Below are 27,379 nucleotides of genomic sequence, written 5' to 3' on the forward strand. Positions count from 1 at the left end.
GAGGAAGGCCTAAGATGAGGTTTATGGATGTGGTGAGAGAGGACATGCAGGTGGTTGGTGTGAAAGAGCATGATGCAGAGGACAGGAAGAAATGGAAACGGATGATCCACTGTGGCGACCCCTAATGGGAACAGCCGAAAGAAGATGATGTTATAATTCAAAGACAATTTTGATCGACAAGACTTTAAAATATTGGTAAGATCTTTCCTCAACTTCCTTTAAATCCAAACTGTTTAAACATTGATGGTAAGATAATCTTTTTATAACAATGTTATGTTTTGATTTTGGTTATCAAATGCTGCAATACACCAGTTTTGGTGTTACAAGGCTGATACACACCCCACACAAATTGTTCTGTTTTTTTTGATTTAGAGAATCTAAATACATACCATGCACATTTTTATCTTTAGCTGCAAACACTGTTAATGTGAGGTTTAAAAACTATTTGGGGTTAGTCTTAAGTATGTAGCCATACAGATGCTGTTAGTAGATACAAAGTTCTAATGCAGTATTGTTAATAAAATGAAAAAAAAATGTAAATGCAAATAGAAACTTGTTCTTGCTGTCAACCTATTAGCCTGACGACCCTGGTCTGCAAGGCCATGGAATGTGTCATCATGGAATTCATAAACAAAGACATTGGTAACCTCCAAATTCTGGATCCCACCCAGTTCGGGTTTGTGAAAGGCAGATCATGCCTCCTGAACCTGATCGACTTCTTTGAGGCAGTCACCAAAGCCGTAGATGAGGGTAAGGTGGTTCACACAGCCTGTCTTGACCTCGCAAGGCTTTCAACACCATCCCCCATTCTGGAATTATAGCTAAACTCACTAAACTAGGTATAAATCCCTATGTCACATGATGGGTTGCCAACTGGCTCACTGACAGAACCCACACTGTAAAAGTTGCAGACTCCAAATCTGACCTCAAAGCAGTGACAAGTGGAGTACCGCAGGGTTCCGTCTTGGGACTTCTCCTGTTTGGTATCTACTTCTCTGAAGTACAGGCTAACACAGATGGCCTCTGGCTAACGAAGTTCGCAGATGATTGCAAACTAGGAGCTATAGTCAAGTCCCCAAATGATGTGGACATCCTACAGAAGGGCCTCACTGAGACAGATACCTGGTGTTAGAGCCATGGTTTCAAGCTCAATGCCAAAAAGTGCAGTGTCATCCCCTTTGGTAAAAACTCTGTACCCATGAACTACCACATAGGCAGCAATCTACTTAATACCGAATGCGTGACAAGAGACTTTGGGTCCCAGGTGGACAGTAGTCTCTCCTTTGATAGTCACATTGCCACAGTAGTCAGGAAGTCCTTCTACGTGGCACACCTCATCATAAAAGGGTTCTCATCCAGGAAAAAAGAAGTCATTGTTCCCCTCTACTCGACACTCATTAGACCCATTATAGAGTACAACACCCCTTTTGGAATGTACCTCACAAGACATCTGCAGTAGCTGGAAAGGCCACAGAAGTACCTCACAAAGAGGATTACTGGCCTCAAACTTAATGCCCTACACTGACCGCCTCAAAAAACTCCAGCTTTATCCGTAGCATATCGCCTACTCCGAGGTGATCTCTGCCTAACATATAAAGCTATGTCAAACCCAGAACTGTTGGACATGCTACACCTAAAGAAATCCCAATCCCTCCGAGCTACACACTCTAGGGACCTAAACCTTGTCACCACAATAAACAGGACATGCTGGACGGATAGATTCCTGTCCCAGAAACTTCCTATACTCTGGAACAAGCTACCCATCTATGTCAAGCAAAGTTCTTCATTAGCACTTTTCAAGAAAAATCTTGATGAGCGGATGGGAAATAGGAAATACACCCCGGGGATCACTTCTGTGTCTCTGCTCGACAGTGGCACAGGAAAATAACTTTCTTGGGTGGCGTAAGCTATGGAACCTTGCTGGCTAGGCTTGCGTAGGCCCTTGGGCTGATAGCCTAGTACCTCCCTATGAACCTTGTTTTCCATTTCTCATTCTTCCCTTTTGTGTGGCATGTATTCTTAGAATGAAAAACATCTTTAATAGATCCTCATAGATTACAATCCAACACCCACTATTATGAAGAAGGCCATAACATTCAGAATAACCCTAGTGGCTACTTGACCTGAAAAAGTAGACCTTCTCACCATGTCAGTCCATCTGTGGCTTCCACCCTTATGACTCTTTAAAATGTCCACAACAAAGTCAAACAACATCAAAATTACATTTAAGTGAAAGAAAAAGGGACAGTAACAGGAAAATGTCCTGTGTAATATCTTGTCCTATTAAATACAAATAAACCATGAGAATACAAATGCTTCACAGTAATAGCCTTGTGCATGTTTTTGTGGGACAATGCTATGTTTTAGCCAACCTTTTAATTATTCTATTAATTGTCAATGTGTTTTATTTTCCTACTGATGCATTTAGCCATAATGTTTGTTGATTACTGTTAATTTTACTGTTCAGCGTTATAGGTATGTCGATTACATAATTTCTAGTTTTGTTATGTACAGCTAGTTGTTCATGTTTTGCAAAAATGCTTTGTGATAATAAGACAAGACACAAGCTGGACTCAGAAATGCAATTTCACAATATAATCAAACAAAAACTTTGAGAAGGGCTCTGGATCTTTTGCTGCTCATAACAAGTTTAGAAATTAGATATGCCAGTTAGCATCTGAGTTTTATAATAACCAGGGTCCAATAAATATACTGAAAAATATCTAAGAAAGCGTGAGTTTAATAATTATGTTATGGGTCATGGCTGAAGACCCCCTGTAGAAAGGCAATACAATGTCAAATAAGTTTAGATTCCCACTTATAATGGCTATTGAAGAAGACTGCAGTATACCAGTTACACTCAGTCTCCAACAACCATCTCATATAAAGAGTTGGGTAATATAAGCCACTCCAGTAACCTCCATGTCAAAGTTAATACAGGAACAAACTGCTGACTATGACGTAAGATAATATAATCAAGAAGAAAAAAGTTCCAAAAGCATCCTCAGTAAAGACAGCAGTGGTGCATTAGTTAACATTGTCACCTCACAGCAAGAGGTTCTTCGGTTCGATTCTCGGGTGGGGTGCCTTCTGTGCGAAGTCCGCATGTACTCCCTGTGTTTGTGTGTGTTTCATCCAGGTGTTATAGTTTCCTTCCACATTCGAAAGACATGCATCTGGAGTATTTCTCCCCGGTCCTCCACTGAAAATAGGCTTTGCCCTAGTCAGACTTTACCGGTCAACAAATGTTAAATAAATAAATAAAGTAAGTAAATAAAAATATATGATCAGCAATTACTGCCAGGCATCGCAGAGGCATAAAGTGAGCATCGGTAAAAATCTAGTAGTGTGACAATCACTGGACACAGAAATAAATAGCCATAGTAAAAATATAGGATTTAGTACAGTAGGATTTAGTGCATAATGTTAAATACTGTAACAAAAATGCTTAATTATTAAAAATGGTAAAATTAACACTAACAGTGGCATTCACACATGGTTAGCCAGCTTAGCATTGGCAATCGTACCTGTGGGTTTCCACATGTTCACAGAAGTAAATTCAATGTTAATGTTCTTATAAGGAAGAAATGATAATGTTTAAAGGTGGCAAAGTAATCATTCGTAATTAAGTGAGAGGGCAAAGGCTTAAAAGAATATCTGAATACATCTGGTGAAAAATAAAGTGCAAAGAAAAAGGAAACGTATACACTGGTCAGAAATTCTTGACCGAAATAGAAAAATAATGACATTGAACATCTTAGGTAACAAAAAACTGAAATGATAACCTCTGTCTGCAACAACATAAAAATGTAACATCTGTCTTATACTGCGTTGCAAGTGTGAACTGCCTGTAGTAACTTAACAGAGTAAATTAATATGCAGCTTCTTTGATTCTTCAGTATCCTTGGCACTTCAACATACTGACACACAGCAGTAATATAGGAGCTGTGGTATAAGGAAAAATAAATGTGGCAAATTCTGTTACACATATAATAGTGAACACATGACGGAGATTATTAACAGTAACACGTTCACAAGGACAATCACATGGTATCCTCACCTCCAGTACTAAAATATTGTAAGTCCAGAGTTACCCAGCTTTGGAGAAATTAACATTTCATGTAGGAGTGGAGTCAAACAAATAACATAGATTTATACGAGAACATTTATTCCTTCCAACAGCTGGATTGCTTCTTGTATCTTCTGAATAAGAAAAGTATAGCCAACTGAAGTGTCTTGAAAATATTTATTTTCATCTTCCTTTTAACTGACTTGTGTATAATAAAATGTAAAATATTAAGAATTATTTTCTTGGATAGAATGTTGAACAGGAACAGTCTGAAACAACTCCAAAAACAGAGCAAGAAGAGTGTATAGGTTGATGACTTTACTTGTAGCATAAAAGAGAGGAGAGGAGTTCTGATTTATATCAAAACATAAAATGTTATTTGCTGCTTGACTGCTTCTGGTTTCTTTAGTTGCAAATGGTACTAAATTAAAATGCCGTGAAATTTTTGTCTTGATTTTCATGTTTTATTTTTTTTTTTATGTATTTTGGTCTTAAGCAGATGGAAACATTTATAAATATTTAACTATTTGTGCAGGATACCTGCGGACTGATATCCTAGAGGCTTAATTAGCTTACACTGTGGCTTGACTCAAGTCAGACTGCAAAGTTTGGCTGGTATTTATAAACAAGTGCGGCACTAATTATCAAGGAAGGTCACAGCACAAGCGATTGCACAGGCAGGTATTAGACATGGGATAAATAGCACAGGCAAAAAGAACCATGTGATCAAAGAGAACAATAGTACTATTGGGAGAAGCAGACTGAGACTGCCCTATGGCTGGAGCAGTGCTGCAGCAGGGTTTGTGACCACTGTGATGCACACCACAACAAATGCATGCCTGCAGAGCAGAGTCCATGGACACTCACAAGTGTAATGTAAAAATGCAGAGCTATATCACATGCTCGTCTGGCACAGGAAAGGCAGCATAGTAGACATTTTATAGACCGTAATGGATATGTATATAAACTGACAACTCTGTTCATCAAATTAATGGGAAGGAAATGGGATAGACAGGAAGCTACGAAAGTCAGAAGAGCAAACACTGGAAAACATACAGAGGTAACTATGGGGTAAAAAAAGTGGTTGTGAAGGCAGGATAATTTTTTTTTCCAGGGAAAAAGTCCTATTTTCATAAATAGAAAGTGAAGGTAGGCATGGAAAGTTGTGAGGGAAGGCTGTGGATGGGACAGAGTGAGAAAGTAAGGTAGTAGAGGCAGACAGGCACACACAAAACACAAACTCAGGCAGACAGGTTCAGAAAAAGCACAAAATGTCAGGAGGACAGTAGATAAACACAGAAATACAGAGTGTGGGAAAGTGCTGATGAGGTTTGGACAAAGAACAAGGACTGGGGAATGAAACGAGGGAAAATGAGATGGGTTAGAGCCATATCCTGTCATGGTGGATAGCAGCAAGTACTGAGGACAGCAAACCCTAGCAATTGGCATTACTTTTTTCGGTGATTGATGTTCACTATGATGATGCCAAAGTATGAACAAAAGATGATTGACTTCTATAAATGAAGTTTGGAACAGACTGATATGTCCAGGGACATCTTCAAGTGGGGCTAGATAAATAAAGTATTAGAAATTAGGAGGATAAGGGGAAGATAGGGTTAAATAAGAATGAGAGATGATTAATAGAAAATGAGGTAAGGGTAGGGAGGGGCTTAAAGGGGTTTTAGGCAAGTGTAACTAGAGTAGGAGTCACATTTTTGGTGTGAACTTGCTATGGCAAGATCATGTCCCAGACGACATGTAGGTATTTCTGGAGAGCAGGTAGGCCTTGGATAAATGGTGGGTGGTAGGTTAGTCAGTAGCTCATGGTTTATATAATTTTTTTCCATCATTTGAAGATTAAAGAGTGTGGTGTGTGGGGGAGAGGTTGAGTATTGGAAAGAGGAGTAGTAATTGACATTGGTAGGGGCATTTGTTTGGGGGGAGGTCCATATTTAGATGAATAATAAGCATACAGTGTAACACAAAAAAGAAAAAGAAAGCCGGCGGTAGACACGGGATGATTTTCTGAGGTAATTAAGGACAGACGGTAGCAGTTTTGATAGGAATTTTGTGGAATGGTGTCTGTTCATTGGGCCTTGTGCATGGGGAACAGCTCTTTGCATTTTATTGTAGAGGATTGGGAGGGCTCTCTTCAAGGTAGCATTGGGGGTACTCTGCAGGAGGTAGACTGTGAGGGTGAGTCATTGCACCTGTGAGTGGCTTTTCCCGGGCTGTGAGTTTTCTCATTAATCTGTGCTCCCGGAGCAGGTGTGCTGTTGCAACAGCTTTCGAGTGTAACATAGCCTGCATGCCGTTTACTTGGGAGGCTGTAAGGATCTTACAGAATGCTCAGTGTTCTGCTTCATGATTACATCTGTTCTATAAAGTGGTGGTTTTCTGGATCATTATCTAGTTGTCAAGCTTTCTGTTTTGTGAATACCTTTTGTTTTGGGTGGTTGGACCAGGTTCATAACACGGTGGTTTTCTAGCAGCTTATTATGAAAGACATTTGCATAAGCTCAGACTTCGTACCCCTCAGACGTTCATGCTACTGCATAGCCCTTTCTTTTGTTGAATCATTACAGGGGTAAGAAAAATATTGTATAACATGACTGGCTGCTGGGCTCAGATGAGTGCTGTTCCTTGTAAGATTTGTAGTCTTCTGACAAACGCGTGATGGCTCGGAGGGGAAACTCACTAAATGATGAAGTCTGCAGTCTTAGTGAGGCATCACAGGTGCGGCGTAGCACATATTGTGCCTTACCTATAACATTCTTTTGAATGACAAATCCCTGCTTTAATAACATGGGCTGTTACTGGTAAAGACTATTCCTCTGCCATTTCTAATGCCGGTTTACTGTTAATTCAGTTTCAATGGGGTTTTGGGTTTCGCTGGTAGGGGCAGTCTGTTGTGTCCATTTGTGAGAATTTTCCTCCACTGATGCAGCCATTGGTTTTCACGGGTTCGGAGACTGGTTGTGGATGGGCGTTGCTGCACATGTGTGGGAGCTCACAGTCAGAAGAAGGCATGTTATATCTCTCAACTATCACATTTCCCAAGGAAAATAATGATTATTCACAACAATAGTTATTCCGCAGGGATACTCATTTTTGGGGGTGCCTTCTTACATTACTACTCTTCTAAGCTGTTGGGGTTTTTTTTGTTTTTTTTCCGGTTTGAAGTTGACAAGTGACAAACACTCACTTTCACCCTTCAAATTGTATGGGGATACTTGTTACTGGGGAATTACGGGTTATTTAATAGTTTTAAGTTAAGTCTTGACAGTTATGCTGTATGTCTGTTTTGAAGTAAAGCTGTTAGGAATTTATTTTGCCCTTAATATAGGGGATATGTTGTCTGTGGCAGGGCTAGCCACCAAGCAGTGTAAACTCTGGCTCTAGATGACTGTCACTGTGGAAGGGACAGCCTTACCCTGTGTGAAAAATGGGCAAAGGGGTTATGGATGATTGGATGGATAGGGCAATACACTGTATCTACTTAAGTTCCCTGAACTGCTGACATTAATTTTATATCTCTGTCCATTAGCTTATGGTAATATATGCTATGTAGATTTAAGCACTAGCATGCTTCCTGGCTGACCGGATTTATTGCTAAAGTTCTCTGGCACAGTCTTTTTACTGGGATGGCCGTTCTAGGGTTTCCTTCTGGGCTGAGTTTCCTTTTGATTGAGGGCACAAAAGCAGGATTGTTGCTAGGCAGAAATGTGGTCCATTGGTTAATTGTTTAGCAGTGCTGCTTGCACTGCTCATTATATGATGCATTTTGCCCAGCTTGTATTATGCCACTCAGATATAGAGTTTTACAGAGCAACCTGAGTGTCGCCTTGTATTATTGGTCCATTGTTACATGTGGTCTGCACAAGGTCATGGATTCCATTTAGATGCAGCGGATGATGCCTCTCTTCTGTTGGCGATCTTCATTTGGAGGGTCCATGTTACTTAGATCCAGGTGTGTGTTTGTTCAGGTTGTGGGTTCCCTCCCTGTTCCTTTGTGATTTTCTGGCATTTTGTGGCAAGTCAAGGATTAAGTCATTGGGAGACAGTTACTTTAGTTTGTCTACATGTTCTTCATAGGAAGTATAATGGCTCAGGACCCCCCTTTTTATTCCACCCTCTGCAGGTTAGAATTCATGAGAACGATCAAAGTACACAATCAGTAGCAAGGGATTTGGGCACCCAGGTTGAGTAACCTGATTTCTGACCAACATGTTGCTTCTGCTGTTCAAAACCATTCTACATGGCACACACATCATAGTTAATGGTATCTCATCCAGGGATGGAGTGGTCATAACATCCTTGTATTCTTCCATTATAAGGCTAATTCAGTACAATGCCCCCTTTGGCATGTACCTGTCTAAGCACATGCAGCAGCCGGAGAGACCACAGAGTTTCTGCACCTGCAGAATTCAGTGCCCTAAACATCTACCCCACACAGATAGGCTAAGAGTCCTGTCCCTTTACTCAGTTTCATACAGACTCCTCAGGGGGTGACCTTTGCCTGGCATACAATGCAGACTCAGACTTGGTGCTGGGACAGATTGGGTCCCAGGACTTCCCAATCTGTGGAATAGAATCCCTCTATTGAGAATGCAGCCAACTGGAATGCCAGGCAGGCATCCCAGCCCATCACTCATGACTTCATACTTCATGGAGGGCATGGATAGGGCTGCCAGTAAGTCCAGATCTCATATCCTGTGGAATTTGATGTACTCAAAACCCATTATACTGTCAATTTAGCAGTGGTTCTGGAAAGGTTAAATGCAATTTAGGGAGGCTGTCAGTATACCTCCATGGATCTATGGGGTATCGGTGAAGTAGATAGGTTTGGGGGGTTCAGAGCTTGGCTTATTGTGGATTTCTTCTTTTGTTCCTCAGATTACATGTATTATTTATTGGCGATAATCAGTTTTGTGGGCAGAAGCATGAAAGGTTTGAAATTCTTTTAAATCTGATTTATTGTCTTTCCTACAAACTAACGTAAAAAGGCAAACTGGTAAATTAACACAAAGGTGAGCGAGCTTGACAAACTAACTCCTTTATTGGTAAGCGCTTTCATTGGCAAGAAATAAGCCAACTTCTTCAGACCATCAAAACACCTCCAAAATACATCCAAAATACACTCCTCTGTTAGAAAGAGTGTTTTTTTATATGTAGTACTAATCCAATTGCACAATCTATTAATTAAATAAAATAGGCACTCAATTATTTAAATAAAAAAGCAAACAAACATTTATTTGCTGAACCAAGAATTTGCTTTTGCATGGGTCTACTTAAATCAGCAAACTTTAACCACTATACATTAACAATGCTAACCTGTCTTAACATTAAAGTTTCCAACCAAACAACTACGTGAAGATAGCATAATTATTTTAAAAATTGACTATAAGACCATTGTATATAAAAACATATATATAAAAAACCCCAATGAGCCCCCATATTTCTTACTATGTTCAAAACAATTTATAATGTTTATCTAGCTAACGCTCATCTGCCAAGCCAATTCTGTTTCTTCCAATCTAAGTTGTGAATTGGGACAAAACTCTGGACTTACTAATAGTTTAAGAGTTTCAAGCCTGTTTAACCCGCCTCTCCAAGCGTCTTTGGCTGTGTTTGAGAAAATTTGTGAAATGGACATTAGGCATGCACTAACTTGTAGTGTAACAGTGCACAACAAAAGTAGAAATATCAATGTCAATGAACGTGATCTTCTCAAACTACTCAATGTATGCAATGTGAGGGTTATGAAACCCGACAGACGAGGAGGGCTGTTATTTATGGACCAACAGGTCTATGAAACAAGAATGTTGAGCCTTTTAGATAGTGAGGTGTATGTTATTGCAAGCCAAAATGAACTTAATGGGTCGTATAAAAAGATTAACAGCATGCTGAGCGACCTGTTTCTCGAAGGGAGTATAGATGTGGATCTGTATCATTTCTTGACCATGCCAGCCCCAGTAGTTCCGACACTGTTTGGAGCCCCTAAAATACACAAGGATGTTAATAGGCCACCCTTTAGGCCTATAGTGGAAGGTAGGGGTTGAGTGACGTATGCTTGTGCTAAGTTTGTCGATTTCAAGTTGAAACCCTTTGTTAAGTCGGAGACACAAATCTGCCGAGATTCTTAGCATTGTTTGAAAAACATAAACTCATTGGAGTTTAATGAACACCATATCTTTTTAACAGTTGATATCAAGGACCTCTATACTTCCATTCCACATCAAACAGGAGTGGAATGGGTTAGGGAGTTCCTTTACATAAAAGGTATGGAACATCAGCATATCAATTTTATTGAAGTTCTCCTTGAAATCATATTAGAGAATAATTATATTCTTTTTTCAGACAAACTTTTTCTCCAAAAAAGTGGCATTGCAATGGGTTCCCCCTGTGGGAGCAGCTTTGCCAACAGTGTTTTGGCCTATTGGGAAAGGACCTTTCTATTTAATTGTGTAACATTTAAGGAACATGTGGCTTGGTACACGAGGTACCAAGATGACATGTTCTTTTTGTGGAAGGGGCTGATAGACAAAACCAGTGTGTTTATTTCCGAAATGGCTTAATTTACTTCATTTTTGGAGTTTACGTACCAAGTAGGCCAGGATGAAGTCAATTTTTTAGACATTCATCTTAGTAAGGATTATACTAATGGGCAATTTAGTTCTACTATCCACCGAAAACCTACATATTCTAATGCGTTCTTACATTTTAGAAGTTGCCATCCCCTTCATCAGAAAAGGGCAGTGGTCAAGGGGCAGGCAGTACGAGCAGTGAGGATGGTGTCTAAATTTGATGATTTCTTGGAGGAATGTAACCTCCTTTAGAGAATGTTCTTGAAAAGAACATATCCTCTACCCCTAATAGAGCAAGTGATGGAAGAGGTATGCAATAAAAGACTGGTAGGGTATTTCCAGCCTTTGGTACAAGATAAACAAGTTCATGTAACTCCATCTGTGGGGAATGATGGTCATGTCTCCCAGAGGAAAGAAAAGGGATTGAATGTTGTAAGTAGTTTTTTAACTACATATTCCCTAGATGCAGGAAGTATTAGGGAGATCATATGTAAAAAGTGGTCTCTAATACAACAAGACAATGAATTGGTTAAGAAACTGGGCACAACACCATCAATAACATACAGAAGAGGCCTTAACTTGAAAAACCTAGTGGAGAGACCAAAAAGAATTGTAAGAGGTCAAACTGGCATGTTTAAATGTGGAAGTTGTGCCCAATGTAAACATATTAAGGTCACCAGTAAAGTTTACATCAGAGATAAGACTTATCAGATCTGGGGTAAACACACTTGTAATTCCCAAGGAGTTGTATATGGGGCTGTATGCAATCAATGCGAAGTTTACTATATTGGTAAAACAGAACGAAAGCTCGAGCAAAGAATATATGAGCATCAATATAGTATTGAAAAGCAGATTAGCACAAATGCCCTAGCAAGACACATTACAGAACACCCAGACCATAGGTTTAGTTTTATTGTCTTGCAAAAGGTAGAACATAACATCAGGGGAGGCCCATGGCAACTTAGTTTGGAAGAAACAGAATTGGCTTGGCAGATTTGCACAATGGCTTATATTATGCCTGGCTTAAATGAATATGTTTCTATTAAATGTTTACTTAAAATCAGAGCGTTAGCTAGATAAACATTATAAATTGTTTTGAACATAGTAAGAAATATGGGGGCTCATTGGGGTTTTTTATATATATGTTTTTATATACAATGGTCTTATAGTCAATTTTTAAAATAATTATGCTATCTTCACATAGTTGTTTGGTTGGAAACTTTAATGTTAAGACAGGTTAGCATTGTTAATGTATAGTGGTTAAGGTTTGCTGATTTAAGTAGACCCGTGCAAAAGCAAATTCTTGGTTCAGCAAGTAAATGTTTGTTTGCTTTTTTATTTAAATAATTGATTGCCTATTTTATTTAATTAATAGATTGTGTAATTGGATTAGTACTACATATAAAAAGCACTCTTTCTAACAGAGGAGTGTATTTTGGATGTATTTTGGAGGTGTTTTGATGGTCTGAAGAAGTTGGCTTATTTCTTGCCAATGAAAGCGCTTACCAATAAAGGAGTTAGTTCATCAAGCTCACTCATCTTTGTGTTATTGTCTTTCCTGCCATCTATATCATGAGGAGCATTGTTCCTTAAGGAAGTGGAACAGAACAAATGGTGGCTTAGCAAATCATCAAGAAGTCAGAAAGTAATGCCTGACACTTGAGATTCAGACTTATACCCTCTAGAAAATTCATGGCAGTAAAGGATTTATCATAAAGTTGATTGGTGCAATGGGTAATTGACGTTAGGTTTGAGGCCAGGTCCTTCCATTATTTATAGTTAACTTACTGCTGGTGGTAGGGGATGGCCATAGGTATATTGTGATAGGGCACAGATACGGGTTAATGGGGTGATTACCAGCTTTAATTGTAGGGGGTTGCAGAGCTTGCAGGGAGGAAGGGTTTAAATTGGTGAACATGGGGACTGATGGGGTGCTTCTTTAAGAGGTGTTTTACCTGTTTTAAGCAACGTAACTTTATTGCTGGGTACAGGTCATGGTTTGAGCCTTGGTGGAGTATAGCAGCGCATGAGATGCTGCCAAAGTTTTCACTTCTGCCACAGGAAGAGGTACTTTTCTTTAGTGTTAATTTGGGTAAGTGAGTTTGCAAGATTGTTTGTGTAGTACTGGTTGCAAAAAGACTCCTAAGATTGTTATGTGGGAGGGGCAGAGCATTACATTAAGTTGACCCATGCAGTGCATTTTTGGAATTTTGGACTGAAGTTACAAGGTCAGTCAGATATTTCTATTTCTCCAGTTACTGATGTCTGGGTCATAAAGTTGTTTGCTGCATTATGTTCCATCGCTGGTGGCTAAGGTTTTGCTGGGGAATAAGGTGGTTTGGGGTTTTTGAGAATAGGGGATGCGGTCTAGGGTAAAAGCTATGCAGTTGAGCAAGGGAACCCCTGGCAGTGTCTACAGTTAAATTTTTAGTTGTGACTGTACAGAGCTTACATTTGTCTTTTTTTTTTGCAGATCAGCTGCTGGAATTTTTCTGCTGCTGGAATGAGGTTACAGATGGGGAGTGCAGAGTGGGCATTAGTGGGAGGCCCAAAGGAAGTGCTCTTGAAAAGTGATGGAAGCAACTGGTTTCGGCCACTGAAGTGGTGGGTAATGAGGTTTCAGGTAATTTTATTTTGGTAAGTACGCAGTTAGGCATGCCAGAATTGGGCAGAACTCTTGGAGTGCATTTACAGTTACCCATTCAGTTTACTGTGTTGGTAGAGGGCCATGATGTGCTTTGATGATAGCAAGCCAAAACTGTTCAAAGCCCATGGTAGGTATTGGTAATGTTACATATGAGGTTAGGGTTTAGATGGAGTACCACAAGAACCATTTAATTTATGCTTGAGTGAATTTTGTAGGTAGGGTTTCAGGAAGCATTGTAGGCATGAGAGTGTGTTTGGTATATTTTTGGGAACAAGGTGCTTTGTTTATGGGGGTGATAGAGAGCTTAAGCAAGTCATGCTTTTGGAGTTTTCCAGAAGTAGGCCATGTCTGGAAAGTCTGACTGGATACATGTCCATTTTCACTGGAGGCCCGGGGAGAAAGCTCCACAGTTGCATGTTAAGCAAAATATAAGATGTATACAGAAGCATTCAAATTTACATAGCTAGTACCAAACTTAACATTGAATAGTAACATAGCATTCAAGCTTAATTCAAATTTACATAGATAATATCAAACTTAACATTGACTAGTAGCATAGCATTGAAGCTTAAAATTTGACATTTACATAAAGTTAGGGGACTGGGTCGGTGGCTTGCATGAGGGAAGGAAGGATAATGCAGAGGATATTGAGTATTTGGTTTTTGTGTTAAGCTGGGTAGGAGATTTATTTGGGTTTGTTGGGGATTACAGTTCATTTTCAGCTGTCAATATGGAACTTGTAGGGTTTGTGGTGGTTGGGTTGCTAAAATGCCATGATGGCCATTTAAAACTTTTATGTTTATAATGCATAGTTGGTGTGATGTCAGGATTGTTGCTGTGCTGACTGTAGAGATCTCATTTGGATCTCATTTGGTTATTACATTCATTGGGTGGTAAATGAGGTTCAGTGTGGCATGATGGTATGCAAATGCCTATGCGTGGTTTTTAGTGGTAGTCAGCTTAGTGTTTGGTTGTTCAGTTTGCTGGTAATGCCCTTGGAATCTTTGTGAGGCTTTCATTGGTTGTGTGGTAAGGATTATTTAGTTCATGCTCATTGGTTATGCTAGAGTATGAGGCTATGGTTGTTACCTTAGCATAGGAGAGGTATCAGTGGTTTGTTTTCAGCTGTTTTGGTAACTGGCTATTTTCGCTAGTTATGTGATAGGGTTTTAGGAAGTGATGACTCTGATCCAACTTGGTTAGAGAGGATGGAGCACACTGAATGATGTTTGGCATAATGCCTTAATGATGGTTAGATTGATGGAAGTTTGTCGGTGAGAGGGGGGACAGCCTGGTCAGACTGCTGGGTGTAGAAGAGGGGCAGGCTTACTCTCTTCTGTTCCCCGCTGGTGGTGTATGTTCAATTCAATAAGTTGGGAAAGACATGTGAGCAGTTGTGCTGCTTGATAAGGAAAGGCAAGTGAGTGGTTGCTCTGCCTGATAAGTAAATAAGCAAGCGGGGTAAGCTGCTTATTTGGTTGGAGGTAATTCAATAAATGGTAACTGAAGTCAATGGTATGCTGCTTCATAAGAAAGCGAGTGGAGGTATGTATGCTGCTTACTGATCAGGATGAGCGGGGTCACGCTGTCCTATGTTAATGTTACATGGATGTTATTTTCACCTATATCATGTTTTGGTTGAAATGAATGAATATTGGTTAACAATCATGTTTATGGAAATTTAATAAAGGTTGTCAAATGTCATTCAGTGTGATGTTTTTATTGAAGGGGACTTGGAACATTGGCTTGGTTTCTGGTGTCTTTCCAGGGGGATTCAATATTTGTCAGCATGGAAGGACATGGTTAACAAACCACATTGCTTTGCAAAGGATGGTTTGCACTGGTCTCCCCTAGACTTCTGAATATTAACTAAAATTTTATCCACTCCCTTAAAGCTATTTTTTAGGCAATGTCAAATTGACAAGTCTACCGACATAGCAAATAAAACTCAAAGAAACCTAAAGGTGTTACTGCTCAATGCTAGGAGTTTAAAAAAGAAACTCCACACCCTACAAGTTGTCCTCATTCTGAAGAATATAGACATCTGTGCTGTTACTGAGACATGGTTTAAATCTGCAGAAAGTACTATAGCAGTGTAAGGCTTCAGTACCTTCTACACATTTAGACCATCATCTGCGCTAACAGGAACAAAAGGTGGAGGAGTCTCAGTCTACATTTGTAACAAGCATAACCCTGGTTAAACAGGATGATGACTTGGAACTTATCCATGTGCAAATCACCATGGTCAAAGTTCATACTTTATCCTGGGAAGCTATAGAATCCCATATTTTGTACCTAAATCTACTGGAGATAGTCACCATTAAACAAAATACCCCATTTATGGGAGACCTTAACTAACTCTGTATAGTCAGGGAAGCATACACTGCCTCATTTTCACAGACACAATGATTCCTGGACTTTAACAAAAATACTCTTGACCAGATAGTGTGCACACCTACCAGAGGTTCAAACATACTGGACCTGGTGCTGATCAATATGGGGGTCTGCTGCACCTCTTCCTCCCAGTGTCATATCCTCATTGATGAGGTTAGACATCAAAGCTCTCTCATTTGAAATAAAAATCAACTTGGCAACCCCAGCAAATCCTGGAGCACTTGGGAACTATTCCAAAGTAAACTACATCCTATTACGTGATAGTGTGTCAAAATTCAGTGACTCTTCCAACCCCACGTTCACAGCAATATATGCGGTATTGTTCAGACAGACCCTATACAACTTTGTAAATGGCTGTATAAAGGCTGCTGTACTTACTAGAAGTAAACCAAAAACAAAATCTAAAAACAAATCACACTGGTGGAATCTTAACCTTAAATAGGGAATGTAACTAAAGGAAAAAAGTGATGGGTAAAATCAGGAAGAGGAACTCCCATAATGATGGGAATTCTATAAGTAAACTAAATAGGAAATTAAGAGGACTAATTAAGTCTGACAAGACCAATTACAAGATCAAGATAGCTTAATAGACTAAAGACAACCACAAGGCTTCTACAGCTATGTCCAAAACCTCAAAGACAGCAATAGTAATGTGCCAGCCTGATGATCAGTGGTGCCACCTTCACTGAGAAGAGCAATGTAGCAAATTTGCTGGCTGACAAATTCAGCATGGCATCCAGGTCCAAGGAAATCATAGTGCCACTTTATTCAGCCCTTATCAGATGCATCATTGAGTATAATGCCCCCTTCAGCATGTACCTGAGCAGGCATATGTAACAGTGGGAACATCCACAAAGGTTCCTTAGCAGAAGAAGACAGGGTATTGTCCTATATGGATTGCCTTAAATCTCTGAGTCTATAACCTATTTCCTACTGGCAACTTTAAGGTGATCCATGCCTGGCATATGAGGTATCCTTGGATCCAGCTCTGATGCAAAATGAACAGCATCAGAACCACAAGATTTCTATTTTACTTTTGACATAAATAAGACATGTTGGCAAGACAGATATTTGTCTCAGAGGATCCACATGCTCTGGAACAGACTTCCCATCAATTAAAAGCATAGTCCATCCCTAATCCTGTTTAAGTGTAGTCTTGACCAATAGATGGGAAATCAGAAATTCACCCTGGGCCTGGCCCCGGCCCCGTGTCTTCAATAGATAGAGGTAGACAGTGATGCCTAAAGTAACATACACCTTCCCACATAACCTCTTGAAACTTTCTAAGTAACATACCCCTTCATAATAAATCCCATGATATATAGAAACACAATAGGGTTGGATTGCACAGCTAGTCTTATAAAGGCCTTGGTGGTCGTTAGCCTAATATATACCTATGAACCTATGATTATGAGCTGATTGCTGCTTTGGAGGCTGTATGGCAGGGTCTGAAGACTGGAGTTTGAGAGAAGACTATCACTGTGTCCCAGAGATGGGTCTCCATACTGTGATTATTATTTTTTTTAATCTTTATTACAGTTAAATACCTGGTTTGCAACTAAAAAGAAAAAAAAATACAACGCAGTGAATTGCCAGACATTGTTTACTGTGGTTATTTTTGAATGAAGATAAGTAGGGATCTCAGTAACCATTCTTTAACCTACCTGATCAGGTAAAAAAATAATGTCCCCCATTCAATCACTTACAGAACAATTAGATACAATAGAGACTTTGACCCAGAATTATTCCAAAATGAACTCAAAGCCTGTAATTGGACCCCCTTAAAAAGTCTACCTCTCACTGAGGCAGTTGACTACTTTAACTCTAAATTTCTAGCAATCCTTGACCACCACGCTCCAAAATGGAACACAAGAATTAGAGCCAAGCCTGCCCCTTGGCTAACCAAGGACACCAGACAAAGCATGCTACTCAGAAACAAAGCCTGGGCCAAGTGGAGAACTACTAAAAGTACTTCAGATCACCTCACTTATAAACAGCTGAGAAATAAAACAAAACTAGCTATTCTCTTAGACAAGAAACATTTCTACATGAACACTCAAACCAAACACCAAAATAACCTACAAAAATTTTGGGCAAGTATCAACAGACTACTTCACCCAGGCCAAACCAAAACTCCCAACCCTACAGGCAGACAAAGAGAAAATCCTAGACAAGCAGCAAATGCCTTTAATACCTACTTCATAGAAGCTATACAAGCACTAGCTAACCAACTTTCTCCTGATATTACATTCTCTCCAAACACTAACAAGACCTTAGCGCCTACATTTCAGTTACAACCTGTCACCACACAAGATATCCGTAGAGTTATCCAAAAACTTAAACCTTGCACTCCATCAGCAGACCAGTTATCAGCAGAATATTTGCAGAAAGCTGCCAAAGCTATAGCCTACCCAATTGCCATCCTCATTAACAGAACTATTGCCGAGGGAGAAATCCCTCCTTACTATCTGGAAAATCTCACACATCATCCCACTTCATAAAGGAAATGACCACTCTAACTATCGCCCGATAGCTCTATTATCCCCATTGGCAAAAATAATGGAAAAATGCATCCAAAAGCAACTACTTAACCATCTAACACAAAACAATTTGCTAGCTGATTGCCAAAATGGTTTCAGGCCTCACCACAGTACTACGACTGCCCTCCTGTCCTTCTGCAACTCTATTAACCAAAACAGAAACAACAACATCCTCACATCAGCTCTCTTTATAGACCTGTCTAAAGCTTTCGATATGGTTAATCACCAGCTATTAATAAACATTCTTATACACCTTGCATTCGATACTCAGGCTATAAACTGGTTCAGAGCCTATCTTACTAACAGACAGCAAGCAGTCGTATGGGATAATCAACTATCCTCCCTACTACCTGTCACCCTAGGAGTCCCTCAGGGCTCTATTTTAGGTCCACTCCTCTTCTCAATTTTCATTAATGACTTACACATAGCTATTCCACAAACTACATGTTTAAAATATGCTGATGACTCGACAATTTTATGCTCAGCTAAGACCACATCTGAACTTTTACTAAAAACACAAGAAGCATTTAATAAAGTCGAGTCTTGGTTTCTTCAACGCTGTCTTCTACTTAACCCCCAAAAAACGAAGCTCCTACTATTTTCACCAACCCAAAAGCCACACCCTTAGTGATTTCACTGTCCTATCAAAGAATGGTACTCACATACAACCTGACTTAACAACAAAACTATTAGGGGTTACTATTGACAACCACCTTACTTTCAATGAGCATATTAACAATACTGTAAATATAGTCAACAAAAAATGGGTGCCTTCTACAGAATTAAGCCATTCCTCACTCCTTTAGCTAAAACAAGTATTGCCCACTCCCACCTTATCTCCTAACTTCTATATGTTTCTACTATCTATACTCACCTTTCAAAAAGTAATCTCTCTAAACTGGTTAAATCTTATAATAGCATTGCTAGATTTGCCACTGGACGACCATTTAGAACACACCATTGCCAGAATCTATCTCAACTAGGCTGGCTTGAATTTCAAAATCTACTTGGGTTTAACCAAATTACATTGGCTCACAAAATACTTTACCAGCCAAGGAAGACCCCAATTCTATCTACCCTTATTACTCCCTACCTGAATCTAAACTCCCTGTGCTCCTCAAACTACTCATCTGCACCAGCAAATCCAACAACAGAGCAGGCGATGCTCTCTTCTCTAATGTAGTTGGGAAAAAATGGAACCGTCTTCCTCCCGATCTCACCTCTGTTTCCTCTCTAATTAACTTCAAACCAAAACTTAAAATATACCTAAAAAACACTGGCTTTGCCCTAGCTGTAATCCTGACTAACTTCTGCCTTAGGCAATTATGTTAAACCCTCTTTCATCTTTTATTTTTCACCATCAGACTTCTATGTCGGTGAAATCCTTAATAAGTATAGTCCTTCGAATTTATTAGAAAATTAGATTTCTTCAAAGTCTATTTTTGCTGCTATTTTTCCCTCTCAATATACGAACAAGGTTCTTTTTTGTTTATAATATTATAACTCCTAGTTCATCTTTTTTTCTCTTTATCTTTTTTCTTTCTTCTTATCAAGGTTGGAATAATGTTAGAAATGTGCATAGATTCCTCATATTTTTGTCATTGTTATGCTTATATGTTTAAGTTAGTATTAACAAATTGTACAATTTGGAGCTTATCTCCCCGGGCCTCTACTGAAAATGGATATTCATCCAGTTGGACTAGCCCGGTTAACAACTGTAAGATAAAATAAATAAATAAAATAATAAATAAGATAATGAATTTGTCAAGTTTATGTCATAATCTTGTGTAATATGTCTGTCACTTTTTATATTATTGATTTATGTTTTTACTTTTTATTTTTGTATAAGGCTCCTGCCAGGATTCAGAAAAATAATTTATGTGGTTGTGGTTATGCAGTGGAAAATAGCAGAAACAAAGTAGTGCAGTGTGGCCTGAAACTGACTAAAAATGCAGTAGGAATGACAGTGAAAGACTGGGTTGAATTAGGTGTAATTTTACTGGTGAGAAGAGAGTAGGTCATCCAAAGATCTGAACAGCACCACAGCAGGTCACATAACTGTATGGACTCACCAGTGTGCATGTATTGTGCTTGCAACAAAGTATGCTCCTATGAGAAACAACACACCACTAAAAGCACAGCTGAGAGCCTAGATAAGAGCTGCACTGTGAAGTCCCCACCATATTTACAGTATACATGGGAATAAAAGGGGGTGCATAGGACAGGCAGAAAGGTGGGAGGATCAAGCAAATGAGTATACACTACAGATCGGGAAAAGGAAAGATGTATGTCGGTAACACAAGGCTAGTAGCTCCCTATAACTATTACACTGCTCTTCTATTGTCCACTTTCCTGAGAGTTTTAATCTGCTGATATTACAAATTGATTTCTGCTGGCTACATTACCATTAGTGAGTGACCTCACCACTAATGTGTTTTTTATCTGCATCTCCTTATAACTACTACAGCAGTCCTCAATAGCCCACAGAGTTGTTAGTATTTAAAAATAGATATTGCACATTGTTTTTTTTATTTGCTGGTCTATTTCACCATTTGAGAGCATCCTTACTGCAAACAAGGCTTTGCTTTATTGTTTTCCCCTACAACTACTGCAGACCCTTCCTTTGTAGTTGCATGGTTGTACTAGAGCCTTGACCAACATAGTGTTATACTTTAGCACTGTCCTCTAATGACCATCTACTAATAATTTGAACTCTGTTACATACCATAGTGTGGTGTACTGCCCTCCATTAATTTACCTGCACATTTACTCATATAGAATTCCTCTCTGGTAAGACCCTGTAATTCAGTATACCCTCCTTTTGGAATCCTGAATTTAACACAGTGCTCATAATGTAAAGCAGTGTTAAATTTATCTTTTGATAGTTGTATTTTGTTGTTATGTCTCTCTAACACACACCTTCATTTCCTGTTGTAGTTTACTCCATGGTCTAATGAGTACTACATCTGGCAACCTCCTCACAGGACCACGACCTGCTGTACATCCAGCCCCTCCTGACTCCAGTACTATAGATTTGAGTAGGTGTCTGTTTGTGCTACAAATAAGCTGTTTTCCCCTGTTCCTCCTATACATCATCAGCATTCCACTAGTCAGTAATCTGTTTTCTCTTCTCTCTGCCCTTCTTTACTTCTCCTTATTCACTCTACTCTTTTAATACCCTTTCTCCTTTCCACTATAATCATCCATCTCTGGCTGCCCTCATACCCTTCCTTCTATACTCTGATCACCACTTCCTGCCCCTACTTCCCTGCACTACACTTATTTCTCCACCATTTTACCTGCACTGTAGCCCTCTACTCATATTATTCCCCTTTCTTTCCCGCCCACCTACTTACTTCTGTCAAGAAAGCTTTATTTACGATTCAATACTTTTCACTATTTTCATCTGCCATTCTGGCACTCTACTCTATTCTACTCCATATATCCTTAGTAGCTCACCTATTTGCTTTTGAAGAGTCCTTCTCTTTGGCTCAGATGTAGCTGTCACTAAGCTCAGGCTCACTCTGCTCCCCTACCCCCATTCCCACCCACCCCATCTCATTACATTTATACTAATCCCCCCTAGAACTGCACCCCTTATCACCTCCCACATTCCCATTAATGTCCTATCACAGAATACTTCCCTCCTACTTTAACACACCTACTTTATTCTAAACTAACACCCCTCCACTAGTATCACCTATCTGCTCTGTAAGTCTACTCTCACATCCTCTAGCCTCTCATAACATGCATCTTTCTAATTCTATGAGCACAACCGCAGAATCCAAACGCAGTATAACAAATGACCAACCAGTATCAAAAAAGAAGATACATTTTTTTTATCTGATGTCTCGGCTTCACAGCCTTCAAGGAGTATAAACACTTAAAACAACCACCTGCCTTAAATGTACCTAAAATAATCACATAATTAACTCATTAAACAATTAAACTAAATTAAAATTCTCCAGTTACACTCCAAGTTTAACCCATAAGGAACCGATGTATTATATTTCAAGATATATATGGATACCTTATGTAACAATTTAATTTTTATCTGAACACCATCATATTGGTCATTTTTAATATGCTCCAATATACTGGCCTGTAAGCCTTCTGGTTTTTCCCTCATGAAAATGCATAAAATGTTCTGCTATAGGACTTTCCTGTCTACCATTAATTATAGCACGTATATGTTCTAAAAGTCTGACCTTAACAGGTCTCTTACTTTCCCCTATATAAAACATATAACAGAGACATCTAAGGGCATATACAATGCCCTGAGTCTCACAATTAAACATCCCTTTTACTTAAAATCTTATACCATTAATTGTTGAGAAATTATTTACTATATATTTACAATTCTTGTATTTTCCACAACATTTTTGTGCATTTAGTGTCTATAACACCAGGAATATTATCCACAGGGGCAACAAATCTACCATGAACCAAAAAATCTCTGATGCTTTAACCGCTTTTATAAGACATCATGGGTGCCACATAACCCCATTCTGAAAAATCTTTGAGGGATTCTAAATAACCCCAATAAAATTTAACCAGGTCCACCAATCTTGGACTAAAAACACTATACATGGTGGCAAAATACAGTCTCTGCATATCACTGGACATCCCATTATTATTTAAAACCAGTCCCAAGTTTCTTTTCCTGGGTTCTTTCTCCAAAGTATTAAGATGTTCTTGCAGCATACCCTCATGGTAACCTCTGTCTTTAAACATCTTCAGAGTTTTGTCCTTTTCTTTCATAAAATCGATCTCATTGTTACAAAGTCGACAAATTCTAAGGAAGGTAGACACTGTATAACATGAGGGGGATGACAACTATGTGCTTGCAGATACTGAGAGTTTTGAGTGTTTATACTCTTTGAAGGCTGTGAAGCCGAGACATCAGAGAAAATAAAATGTATCTTCTTTTTGGACACTGTTTGGTCATTTGTTATCTTTCTAATTCTAGTCTAGCTAACTGCATCCTACTTATTATCTGTACCATACCAACCCTCTTTCTTTGCTCTGTTGTCACCTCCGACATAAGCACTCTCTCACACAACTACATTTCTCCTATCCTTATCTCATACCATCCCACTCCCTCACATACTTATTCTCTGCCTATAGCTCCATCTCTATTTATACATTCCTTCACTGCCTTATATAAAATCAAATCACTCCATGTCTCCATACTCCCACTCAAAACGAAAACAAAGCACTACCTCCTAACAAATCACCTTACTTTCCCATACATTACTTCTCCTAAATCTGCTGCTGTCTGGTGACATACATCCAAACTCTGGCCCCAACTATAGCGCTTCTCTCCTACATAACTCCTCTTACCCCCAATACTGCTCCACCAATACTAATTCTCAGTCAACTTTGTCTACTCCCACCAAAGATCTTTCATTACTGTCTATGAACATACAAAGTATCCTGAACAAAGTCTCTCTATTCTAAGCTTGGATGTCTGCACATACCCCTGATATTCTTTGCCTTTCTGAAACCTGGCTCAAGCTTTATATATGTGTGTATATATATATATATATATATATATATATATATATATATATATATATATATATATATATATATATAAAATACTGAAATGCTCCCTCCAGGCTGTAACATCCTCCGACAAGACCACCTTAAAAAGAAAGGTGGTGGTGTTGCTATTCTCTACTCAAACCATCTCACCCTTCTCCCTGTCAATTTTATCTCTCTAGACTTCCAACCTGCCGAAATTCTCATAGCCAATTGTCAAATAAACACTCACAAGAAGCTAGCCGTTGTATCTATTTACATCCCCCAGGCAACAACATCCCTATTCTGGAAAACTTGCTCTCTGGGCTCTCCCAAAATATTACTCATGAAACCATTATTATGGGTGATGCTAACATTGATTGGAATGCCCTCAATACTGACTCGCTATAGTCCTCCAACAACCTCTATAGTTTCTCTCAGCAAATTACTGACCCTACTTGTTTTAACAAACACACCAACACTAGCTCCACTCTTGACTGGGTCTTCACCTCCAACCCTAAGCTCTACCACAACCCCTCTACTCTACCCGACACCCTTAGTGATCACCATCCCACCATTATTATCAGACATTCACCCCAGCTACATAAACCATGACTTTACAAAGACTGCCACAATCTCTCCAGTTTCAACCCAGGCACTTTTAACCATCTGCTTTCTTCTATTAACTGGTCCTTCTGCCACAACACCCCCCCGGGGAGGCTGCTGTCCCATCCTTTAGCAACATATTTCTAGATACACTCAACTCCTTAGCCCTCAATAAGAAACTCAGGAGCAAAACTCATTTTGCCCTCTGGTTAACAAAAGGCACTCAGCATCTTATGAATAACAGAGACAGTGCTTGGAAAAAATGGAAGAAATCCAATACCCACACTGATCTCCAAACCCATAGAGAGCTCCATAACTTAACAAAAAAAATGTCACCTTGACAAACAAAACTTTTTCCACAAACCACTAGACAGCTCACACTCAAACCCCCATAAATGTTGGCATTCTGTGAATAAGCTGCTAAACCCTGGGTGTCCATCTACCCCCAACCCATACCCAAATAGCTCAACCACCATTACTGCTACTCTACTTAATATCTTCTTCATTGATTCTATCCATAACCTAACTAAAAATGATACTACTCTGAACGCAAACCCACCTACCACTCTACTGCCTTCTCTCTTAAACCTGTCTCAACAACATACATAATGCCCCTTCTCTGTAAACTTAAAAATAGCTCCCTTTCAGACGATAATTTACCTCCACAATTCCTAAGAATTCCTGCTAACTCTATTGCCCACCCCATCTCCATTTTAATCAGTAGATCCATTCTTGAAAGCACTGCCCTAACATCTGGAAAAAAGTCTGTGTCATTCCCCTTCACAAAGGTGGTAATGCAACCAACCCGTGCAGCTTTAGACCCCATTGCTATACTATCTCCCCTGTGAAAAATATTGGAAAATGCATTCACAAATAGTTCTTTAGTCACCTCCTCCAAGAGAATCTCCTTACCCTCTCTCAGCATGGCTTCCATCTAAAGCACAGTAGTGCTACTGCTCTCATATCCTGTATAAACACCCTTGCACATTCCCGTGACAATAATAAATTGGTCTCCTGTTTGTTTCTTGAGTTATCCAAAGGCTTTGACACTGTCTCCCAGGGACTGCTTCTATCAAAACTAGCTTCTCTAAACCTAACTCTTCCTTATCCTGGTTCTCCAGCTATCTCTCAAATAGACTTCAGGCTGTAAAATGGCAAACTACCTTTTCCCCTTTCCTATCTGTTCAAACAGGGGTGCCCCAAGGCTCCATCCTTGGACCCCTCTTTTTCAATATCTTTATTAATGACCTCTACTCATCTTGCCCAAACTCTACCATTATTCATTATGCTGATGATTCCACTATTATTTCTTGCTCTGACATTTCTCATCTCCATACCCTCACCCAACAGTCCCTCCATGCAGTTGAAAGATGGCGTACCTCGAATGAACTCTTACTGAACCCCAAAAAAACTAAACTCCTCCTTTTCCTCCCTACACCACTTTCAGCATCATAAAGCTACCTTCTCTGTCTCCGCACTTGACAGTACAGCCATCACTACTGAACCTCACACAAAACTCCTTGGAGTTACTATCGACAACCACCTATAAACTCAATCACCCCATTCAGTTATGTATTAAAAAGACTAATCAAAAACTTGGACTCCTATATAGACACAATAAATTCCTCACTCAGTCCTCCAGGCTTTCCCTTGCTCAAGCCTACCTACTCCCCACTTTACTCTATGCAGCCCCTATTTTTACAAACCTTCAATCTAATCTGGGCAAACTAGAAAATACCTATAACAAAATAGCAAGATTCGCTTCTAACCTGCCTTATCGCACTCATCACTGTATAGCCCTAAACGTCTGTAATGGCTAGAATTCCAGCACCAAATTCTACTACCCCAGCTTGTCACAGCTCATTCAGTCCTACACAACCCATTCTTCTGCCCCTCTCTATCTACCCTTGTTCAGCTTTACATCCCCAGCTGTACTCCGCAGCTCTCGGCAGAACCTACTGTATGTCTATAAGCCCAATAAAAACACTGGCAAACTACTCTATTGCTACTCTGTCACAAATGTTTGGAACAAACGTCCATCATATGTCTGATCAATCACTAACACCATCTCCTTCAAAATGGCACTAAAGACACCTACTGTATGGCATGGGTTCTGTCTCTGTTCCTAACCAATATAACCTTACCAACCTGTCATCTCTTTTATTTGGCTAGTTTACCCCCCCCCCAAGTTTCACCTTTAATAATTAGAACACTGTCATCCTAGATGACGCTATCCTCCCTCCAGCCTTCATCCTTCTCTAGCCTCTCCTGTTTTCCCCCAACTAGACTGCTTTCACTCCAACCTTTTACCTGGCCTATCATTCTGCCTTGCTCAATCTCAACTAACTGCCTTTTTTTCTGGCTGTCTCATCTTTACATTTTAGAATTTAAGAGTATATTAAATTTTATTTATGCTTACATGAGTGTACTAAAAAAAAAACATATATTCTGTTCATTACTGTACTGTAAGCAGTCTTATGACTTTTGTACCTTTGTTCTATTGTATAGATTCCATTTGTCAAATTCTAATAGTAAATTGTCATATTGTAATGTCTGGTGCTTTTCTCCTCAGGTATCTGCTGAAAAAAGGGTATCTACCCAGTCGGACTAACCCAGTTAACAAATGTCAAATAAATAAATAAATACACAGACAAACATAGTGAGGAAAACTGGTGATGGGTAGGAATGGACTACAAACTGGGTAGGGAAATGAAACACAAGAATGGGAACACCATGACCGGGAATAGGGTCAGGTGATGGCTTACTGCAAAGCAGCACAGTGATGCATCCCACCAGAAGTCCATCATGTCCATGACCACCTTCAAGGATGGACCCACCACTCTTAACCTGATAGCCATGGGCTGTCAGCTGTGTAACTCTGCAAGTCACATGAGGACATGCTCCAGGCTATTAATGCAGGTGTCCAGCCACCAATCCACCAAGGCCATTACCAGGTCCTCCAGCTCCTGCAGGTTGACTTAGCTGGACACTGCCTGTAATGCCCATTGATGGA

The 27,379-nt window shown here is 39.5% G+C and overlaps 1 protein-coding gene across 1 annotated transcript in view; it reads left to right on the top strand.

Moving 5' to 3' along the window:
• The window catches only part of MCF2 (MCF.2 cell line derived transforming sequence), a 1,891,050-nt gene that overhangs the window by 942,604 nt on the left and 921,067 nt on the right, over positions 1 to 27,379 (top strand). The window lies entirely within an intron of this gene.

The sequence above is a fragment of the Protopterus annectens genome, chromosome 15.part0 (assembly GCF_019279795.1).
Source record: "Protopterus annectens isolate FY-2018-M chromosome 15.part0, PAN1.0, whole genome shotgun sequence".
Taxonomy (NCBI): Eukaryota; Metazoa; Chordata; order Ceratodontiformes; family Protopteridae; genus Protopterus; species Protopterus annectens.